This window comes from Anas platyrhynchos, chromosome 1 (assembly GCF_047663525.1).
Source record: "Anas platyrhynchos isolate ZD024472 breed Pekin duck chromosome 1, IASCAAS_PekinDuck_T2T, whole genome shotgun sequence".
Taxonomy (NCBI): domain Eukaryota; kingdom Metazoa; phylum Chordata; class Aves; order Anseriformes; family Anatidae; genus Anas; species Anas platyrhynchos.
In genome coordinates, this window is record NC_092587.1 from 61006439 (window position 1) to 61014667 (window position 8229).

Consider the following 8229-nt stretch of genomic DNA (forward strand, 5'->3'; position numbering starts at 1 on the left):
TCCAGCAGACATGGAATTGCTCAGTCTCCACTCATGATGCTGTAGCCTGGATTTCTGACTACATGAGATGTCCCCTGCTACATAAGGACCATCACATAGAAGCACTATAGGCACAAGAAAATAGAACAAAACCAATGTTTGTTGCCATCGATCTTCCCAGTTGTATTTGCAGAGATGAAGCTGTTGTAGATGAATAGATTTATTTTTTTTTTCCTGGTGGTATGGAAGTGTAAGTTCTGATTTTAGCAGTATTTTTTTTGTATTCTTTTGCTCATTTTTGTCTTTTTTTTTTTTTTAAACTTATTATTTTTCTGTGACAGTGACATGCATGGTAACGAAAATCAGTAATGCGCAACCTCACCTGGAAGGTAGCTATTTTCTTTTCAGCCAACCCAGATACCTACTATGGGGTGTGTTTATGTGTTCCAGTTTGTCAAGAACATGTGGAGGAGATCTGTCTGGGCAAAAACTATGACATGGGCATGGTACATTGGTAGCCTTAAGTAGCCTTAATCTTGCAGGTGTTTAATGGTACTCAAGAAATTTATGGATGTACTGGAAACATGAATGCATTGCAATCACTCCAAGGACAATTCTGTTCTTGCATTTCCCTCCAAAAGGGAAGCAGTTCTCCTGCAGATCTATATGAGTGTGTAATTTTCTTTCCCCCATTTTTTTGCTTCTTTTCCATCAGACTTAACATCCATGGAGGAGTACTTTGTAAGAATGGAGTTTAAAATTCTGTATAACAGCTCTTCTACCATGTTGAAAGTAACATTTCTTTTTCCATTATATCTGTTCTTTTCCATTCATCAGACATTATTTCCTCCCTTTATTTTCCTGCCTAAATCTGAGCCAAAACAATATTGGGTTGTTTGCTTCCTAATTAATCTAAACAATCAAATGTGAGTACCTTCAATTATTTCAGCAGTCTTTAAAAGAGCTTACCATAAATCTGTGCCTTTCTGGATACTTGTGAAGCTACAGGACATAGTGTTACAGGGTTCGCTGCGGTGGTACTCATCTTTTCATTTTGCTTTCTTAGCAACAATGCAGACAACTATTTTTCTTAGTAATGGATAGCTACAGCTTTTAAATCCCAGAGCTGCCTGCCAAGATCGGTTGATTGCAATGGAGACTCAGTAATGTGCCAAAAGTGACTTGCCAGCATATTGATGAAGACCTGAATTTTATATGGAGAATGGGTCTTGAGCTTCAGAGCTTTAACTCCCTTTGGAAGTGCCAGAGGCAGCGCATGGCTGCACTGTGGAAATGCTTCAAGAGGAGTTATAACCTAACCCAGCACTCAGGGCAAACAGATTATACAGAGGGGCAACATGTCCCAGCATTTGCTGAGGCATTACCAATGCCAACAGACTGCACCAGCTTTGCTTAGGCTGCCCAAAAGTGGGCTATAGGTACCTGGGAAGTTCCTCACTTACAATTCTCTTTCAAAGTTGGCTTGGGAGGGATAAGCTACCCGGCAGTCAAAGCAGTGACTGTGGCTAAGTGTACTCCAAGCTATGCTGTGGGGCACCGTGCTGCTTCTGACTGCCTTGCCTGAAGCCCTCTGTAGGTACCAGAGCTCAGGGGCCCCCCTTTCTTTCCCCAGCACATTTCCAGCACCCCTGGCCAGGATGGTGCCAACAGAAAGCAGCGTTCTCTTGCCCCCCGTAGTTATGTGCTGGCGCAGTGCCCCCTACCTTGGCCAAGGGATTTCCTGGCCTGCCTATGGTGCCGCTACTGCAAAGGGGGAAAATTCCTCCCTCAGGCCTTGATCATGCCAGTAACTTCATTACATTTGACTTCAGTGATTAGGCAGGCTTAGAGCTGAATAACCTTACTGTGTTCAGCCATCAGAGTGCATCTTGTCTCCTGCCTTATTTATAAGGTGCCACATTCCAATCTCAGCTGCAGTTTCTTGTTTCCCAGATTTTTATTTTTTTTTTAAGACAATCTATCCTATGCAGTACACATGTATTCAGTTACCTAGGGAGTGGGGAAGACAAGCAGCTTGTTTTAAAATTCCTCATTCTGATGTAGCACGTCTTCTTCTAAGAAGTCTAAGTGGGGGGTGCCTTGCAACAAAAGCAGGTTTTGACATAAACACATCTATAATTCTGAAAAGAATTTTAAACTTAGCCCTTTAAATCATTCAGCTTATGATCCTGCCTCCCTTATGTGGAGGAGATTTGGGGAATCTGAATCTAAGGCAGCAGTGATTCTCTTGACACAGACATACAAAAGGTGAATACCTGCGAGAGCAAATGACAGACAATCTTCAGAAAATGGTTTATATTATTTTGTCCTCATCTACTAGAGACAGAACTCTGATTTGGGAATGCTATTTCAGAGTTCCCTAGTACGCTAACAGCTCCAGCTCTCATATACAAAGTACATGGAAGCTGTAGCAATTTGACATGCGAGAAATAAGCACTATTTGTTTTAGCAATACAGTACTACATATGTAATTGCTTCATCTAGACCAGCCTCCTTTTGCGGGCAGAGTGTAACACCTGGCTCTTCAATTAGTCCCTGTCTAGGAGGATGCTTGATGTGTAACCTACCACTCAGCAAAGTGTGCATGGTGCCAATCTGGTGCTCCATTATGACAAGTGCTGCAGCAAATAGCTAACTGCTAATGCATGAAACACCGCCGCAATTCATTTCTTAGCCTTACCCTTTATTTTAATGAGAAAAATGACCTTCTGGTTCCAACTGTCTTAACGACCTTCAATTATCACTTTTTTTTTTTTTTTTTTTTTTTTTTTCTTCCCCCTCAAGCCTGTGGCCAAGCAAAGGGAGAACACAGCCCCTGTTCCTACAGGTATTCAGGAACATAGGTCCTGTCTGGGAACTGTAGAAACCAGTTAGGTTTGTAAGTATGGAGGAGAAACTCAAGAAGGTTTTGAGCATGATTCAACAGACATTAACAATTTCTACTTGGCTAGTTTGGCTCTAATGGATAGTCTGCCTTTTCTAGGATTTTTTTTTCCTTTTCTCTTCCTCTCTCTCTCTTTATTGTTATTAATTATTATTATTAGCTATTAACACAGGAAATGAAAGAAGGCAAGATTAGAAAAGTAAAACTAAGCTGGACCCTGGGAATGGGGACCCTACAGAATGGATTCCATAGTCATTGCTATTTTCTGGGCAGAGTTGCAGTGCTAGTTGTTGAAGATCACTGTAATGAGCAATTTTGCACCATAATCAGACTTATCCACTTTTAATAATGTGAGAAGGGGCTATTTCTTCTCCAAGCTCACTGCTCCCAATATTTATGTCATCCTTATGCAGGGGGCATCTTGTTCCTGCCCCCACTGGGATCACCACACAAGCTTCTGGGGCTCACTGTTCTGTTTGCAAGTCTTGAGGCCTCATGAGGTGATACAAGATGCACATCACCTCTCCCTTTTCCTTAGCCATATCAAAGGTTTTGCTTGTAAATTAATGTAAACAAAGCCACATCAAAAGATATGACTACTACAGGCCACAAAGCAAATTGCTGTCTTCTCTCTACTGTTCTCCATTTCAGACCTCTTCCCAGAACCATTTTTTTTTTCTTGATCAGAATGGGACAACTGTTAGTTACATTTACTTTAATAGGAGCTGGGTGCAGCTGTGAGTTATTTTCTCCTGTGGTTTTGCCACCATTGTAACAGTGTCCCTATCTCCATAGCACAAGGGAGCAGCACGTTCATGTCAAAGCTAAGAAAAGAAGTGTGTTTGCTGACAGCTAATGGCAGGAAGGAAATGGAACATAATTTTATTTAAATTTGATTTAAAATCATCTTGAATGCTCTTTTTTTTTTTTTTTTTTTTTTTCTACTTTGTCCTTTTCAGTCCCTTTTCACTGAAGTCTTTGCTTCTTCTATCACTGCACTTTTCCTTAACTCATGTTACCTTGATTTTTGATGGAAAGGTCAAAACCCTGCTCAGTTGTTTGCCTCTGGGACACTTTTGCTTGACCAGTGTCACAGATGGCTGGATGTCCTCTGACCACACCCAAACATGGGTAGGAATAATAAAATTCTGCTGTGCTAGCAGTGAGTCAGACATGCAGCACTAAAGGCACCTCTGAGGATAACTGTAATGTGCCAGGATTAAGCAGATGGGAAGCATGATAGGCTGGGGCATTTCACACCTGTGGGGTTGATTACAACCTTTCCAGGCTTAGTTTTAATATGAAGAGGGGAAAAGTCTTTTTTTTTTTTTTTTGTGGGGGGGGGAGGGAGGGAGAAAGGGGGGGGTTGTCTACTGTCATTTTCCTCCTCTACTATTTTTTTTTTTTTCTGTTAAGTATTTTTTGCCTAGGCAAATGTGACCATACTGCTCTGTGACATACTCGCAAGAAGTGGCAGCTGCTTCCAATTGGCGAGCAAGTGTGCTGGTCTCTGGTGTGAAATGGCTGGCCTTGCTGCCGCACTGTTTTCTGCTCAGCTTGCATCTCAGAAAAATCACAGGGAGACGGCAGAGGCTTATCATTTTTTTTTTCTTCTGTTCCATTTGCATGTCACTGCAGAGTGATTCTCTTCCATCTGCCTCCTTTGATCACAAAACAGCTTTGGGAAAAAAGAAAATAAGTGGCTGAGCCTTCAAAGCCTGAAGAGGCCCCTGGGAACTTCGCATCCCTCTAGCTCAGTGCTGCACCTCACAGATCTAGGGAAAGGGGGTGGCTTACGTGCAGAAAAATCCATAAATCACCTTTCTGGCAAAAGTAGCACCTCTTTGGAGGCTACGTATTCTAGGCACCCTACCACAAGCCAGGCAGAATCTAAAATACGTAAGGACATTGGTAAGCCTGTAGGAGCTGCCTTCTTTACTTAAGGGCTCTTCCAAGCTCTTCTCATCAAGTGTGTTTCTCTTCCTAGTGCTGGGGCAGGGCAGTAGCTCCAGTGGTGGTGGGGTGTCCTACCTATTTCCTTGCACAGCAGCCAGCACTGGACTGCCCTTTGTGGTGACATCCAGCTACCCTCACACTGTGGACTGCATGTGCTCCATGTCCTGCAACTCCACTGGAAAGCAACATAAATAAGGGTTAAAATCCCTCCCCAGATGGGTTTGGGAGTTGCTAGACTTGGCCATTGGCCTGCAGTGCATTGCGGAGGGGAATGGAGAGAATTGGGACTGCCAGCATCTCTCTAGAAGTGTCTGCAAGGTGAAGTGTGCTTTCACAGCGGGAAATGAAAGTTATTTTTCTTCTATCTGTATTATTTTGTGTTGTAAGCTCTGTGCCAGTCATTTTGGATGCAGCCAGTCTTTTAGAAACAGGAGTCTGTTGAATGATTTTGGAAAATCTAGAAAATGATGTAGCTGAGGACTTGTGTTCTGCGTCTCCCACGCAAACCTTCTGGCAGTCCATGGAGGTTTCAGTGTCCTCTCTGAGTCAGTGAGCAGAACATTTTGCTACAAACGACAGGCCTTCCTCTGTGCCACAGTTATTGCCACTTTTCTTCTGCACAGCTCTTAACAACAGCTATGGCTTTGTAGCCTTTCACTGGGAAAAACCAAAATGTGTTCTGGGGAAAGATTATTTTCTTATGGATACAAATATCAGGCTGTAAATGCATGCTAATGAAAATGCAATGTACATAAGGGCTGGAGATGGTTTATGAGGCTGTCACTGCTAGCTCAGTGGGGATTTATTCTGAGCAAGAATCGACCTCTTATTTTATTAAAAAACATAAAGGTTATACAAAAATTGATCACTATGTTTAATGATATGCTACTGTTTCATGGTAGTTTACAAGTCTGATCATGTGTCACATGAACGTGTCACAAAATAGGGAAGCACTGTGTGTTGTAATTAATCAGCATATCTCACCAGAGGTACTGTGGTTAAAGGAATAGGGCAGAGGGTAACAAATCAAGGGGCTGAGGTTTTATTCCTGCCACTGTCTTTGAGTCTCTATTGGGGAAGTTGTTTAACCTTGCTGTGCCTCAGTTTCCTTTTCTGTCTGATGGGAATGATATCACCACCACCCACAACCACACACTCAAGTAAGGTGTTTTGCTTTGCATGGACAAAAACGTATGTATATTAACCATTCATCAGTTTCTCATTGTGTCTAGTAATGTTGCTCCCACATGATATCCAGCTTCATTTGGAATCATTCCTGATGGAAAGTGGGAGTAGCTCTGTCCCATGCTTTTTAGTTAGGTTGACTTAATTGCAATAGTAAAGAGTGCTCAGGTGACATGTCTAGTCAATAAAAGCATTCAGGCCCTCCCTCCAGAGGATATTTTACTGAATTTTAGAGCAGTTGTATGCCATCATATTGAGTTCATTGAGCACTGTGGGTTTCATTTGTGAGGGCTTGTTGGGTTTGTCTCAGAAAATACCTCTATCTGTTGCCTCTGTTCTACCACTGAGGTATCACAGTAGCTTTTCCAACAACCCAGAAATCACCATCGCAGTCTGTTGATGCAAAATGTTTCTAGAGAAGGAAGCAAAACATCTGAGGGAGAAGACTCCCTGGCCTTCACACTGGTATCTGCTCTGGCCACTGGGGAAGTGAGAGATAAAAAACGATTAACAAGGACAAGAGTAAGTGAAGAGCTAGAGAGCTGGGGATGTCATCTGCAAAAAAGAACAAGGCTAAGACTGTGGTTTATCAAAGAAGGAGCTGTGGTCAAGAGAGATGCTGATGAACAGGCTCAAGATGGAAAGGCTGTTTCCATCAGACTATATAATGGATGCTCACTTGCTGTTTCCTAGAGGTGGTAGAGGATAAAATATAGATCCTGATCTGAATTCGCTCCGGATGAACCAAGGTGTGACAGAGGTCAGAATCTGGATGAATCCATAATGTGTTTAGTCCCTTACACAGAATAGTAAAGCCAAATAATAAATGCGCATATTCAGCCAACATTTCATGGGCATCCAGAGTTCCAGTATTTGTACATATCCTATTATCTGAACCTACATCTGTTCCAGGAGTAGTAATAACATCACAAAGGGCTCTTTTATGCTGTCTGACCCCATGCATAATGCCCCGGAGCTGTGCGTCATGAGGCTGCCAGCTGGCAAAAGGAATCAGAGGCGCACAGCAGCACCCATGAAATGAAGCTACATTTAACAGAAAATTAGGGTCCAGGTAACCAGCAGTGAAGGGGGATATGGGAAGGGGGAAGTGTTTTTCAATTTATTTATTATTATTTTTTTTAACTAAGAAAGTATTTTCTTCCCCCATTTTCTTGCATTTCCTCTTTATCTTGATCACTGTGTTGCTAAACAAGGAGATTTTAAACAGGGGGAAGGAGGAAATCTGTATGCAGTGCAAGAGTTGGTTACTGTTCCTTTTGGACACTTTTTCTGTATTGTGACTTGTGTGGAAATGTACAGAATAAAAGTGAAGAAGCGCATGCCGTGGCTGGGCTGAGTTTCCTTCTGTTATTTGCCAGCAGAGCTGGGCTGCTGCTTCTGGCAGAGCTGTAAAACTAGCGTGACTCAAAGGCTGTGAGGAGTTAGGGGCAGTGGAAGAAAGGGACGCAAGGATAAAAGTTCTGCACGTGTGCCTGGGTGGGGGAGTGGATGGGAAGGGAGCGGTAGGCCTTTGGGTAGGCCATCTTCAGACTTGTGGTAACAAAAAGGGTTAAATCTTCTCAGTCTCTTAGTATGCCCAAATTGTTAGCAGGAGAGATCAAGCAGAGACCAGCAGGACTGTAACACAGGCATAAAGGTCACCTCAGGGCTGTATCTATACTTCTCAAGAGCATTTTGCCAGCGCACACACTGATTCACTGCCCAGTTTAGTTTAGGTTCTTCATTTAACACTGTTTCGGGCTAACCCATAATCACATAATGGCATCGTTTGTTTCTGCCCAGCTGTGTGTGGCTGACGAAATTTCTGTCATGTCCATTGCCTGCTCTCTCGCCTTCTTCAGCAGCTGCCCTGCCTGCCACACTTGTGAGCTTCCATGCTGTTCAGGCACTGAGATCCTTGTGGACTCTCCTGTGCAGCATGGTACTTCCCCACGGTTCTGTTGTCACTCTTCCATCCTGAAGCCATATTCCTGAATCATTTTGTGGTGTTTCCCCTGCCCCGTCTGCCTGGGACAGGGCCTGCCACAAACACACCTCCCTCACACATGGTTCTGGCCCCCGCCTCTGCCTTGGGCCCTTTGATGTTCACCACTGCTGCTAGCAGCCAGCTGTGTGCTTGTCTCTTTTAAAAGATATCTTAAACGCCCTTTTCCTGCTGTCTCAGACAGCCCAAGAATATTATT

The 8229-nt window shown here is 43.2% G+C and overlaps 1 protein-coding gene across 1 annotated transcript in view; it reads left to right on the forward strand.

The window, feature by feature from the left end:
- Positions 1-4189, forward strand: part of DGKI (diacylglycerol kinase iota) — a 217091-nt gene extending 212902 nt beyond the window's left edge. The window contains exon 35 of the transcript XR_011809784.1: positions 9-4189. The gene's annotated coding sequence lies outside the window, so the exon portion shown is untranslated. The remainder of the gene's footprint in view (positions 1-8) is intronic.
- The last annotated feature ends 4040 nt before the right edge of the window (positions 4190-8229 follow it).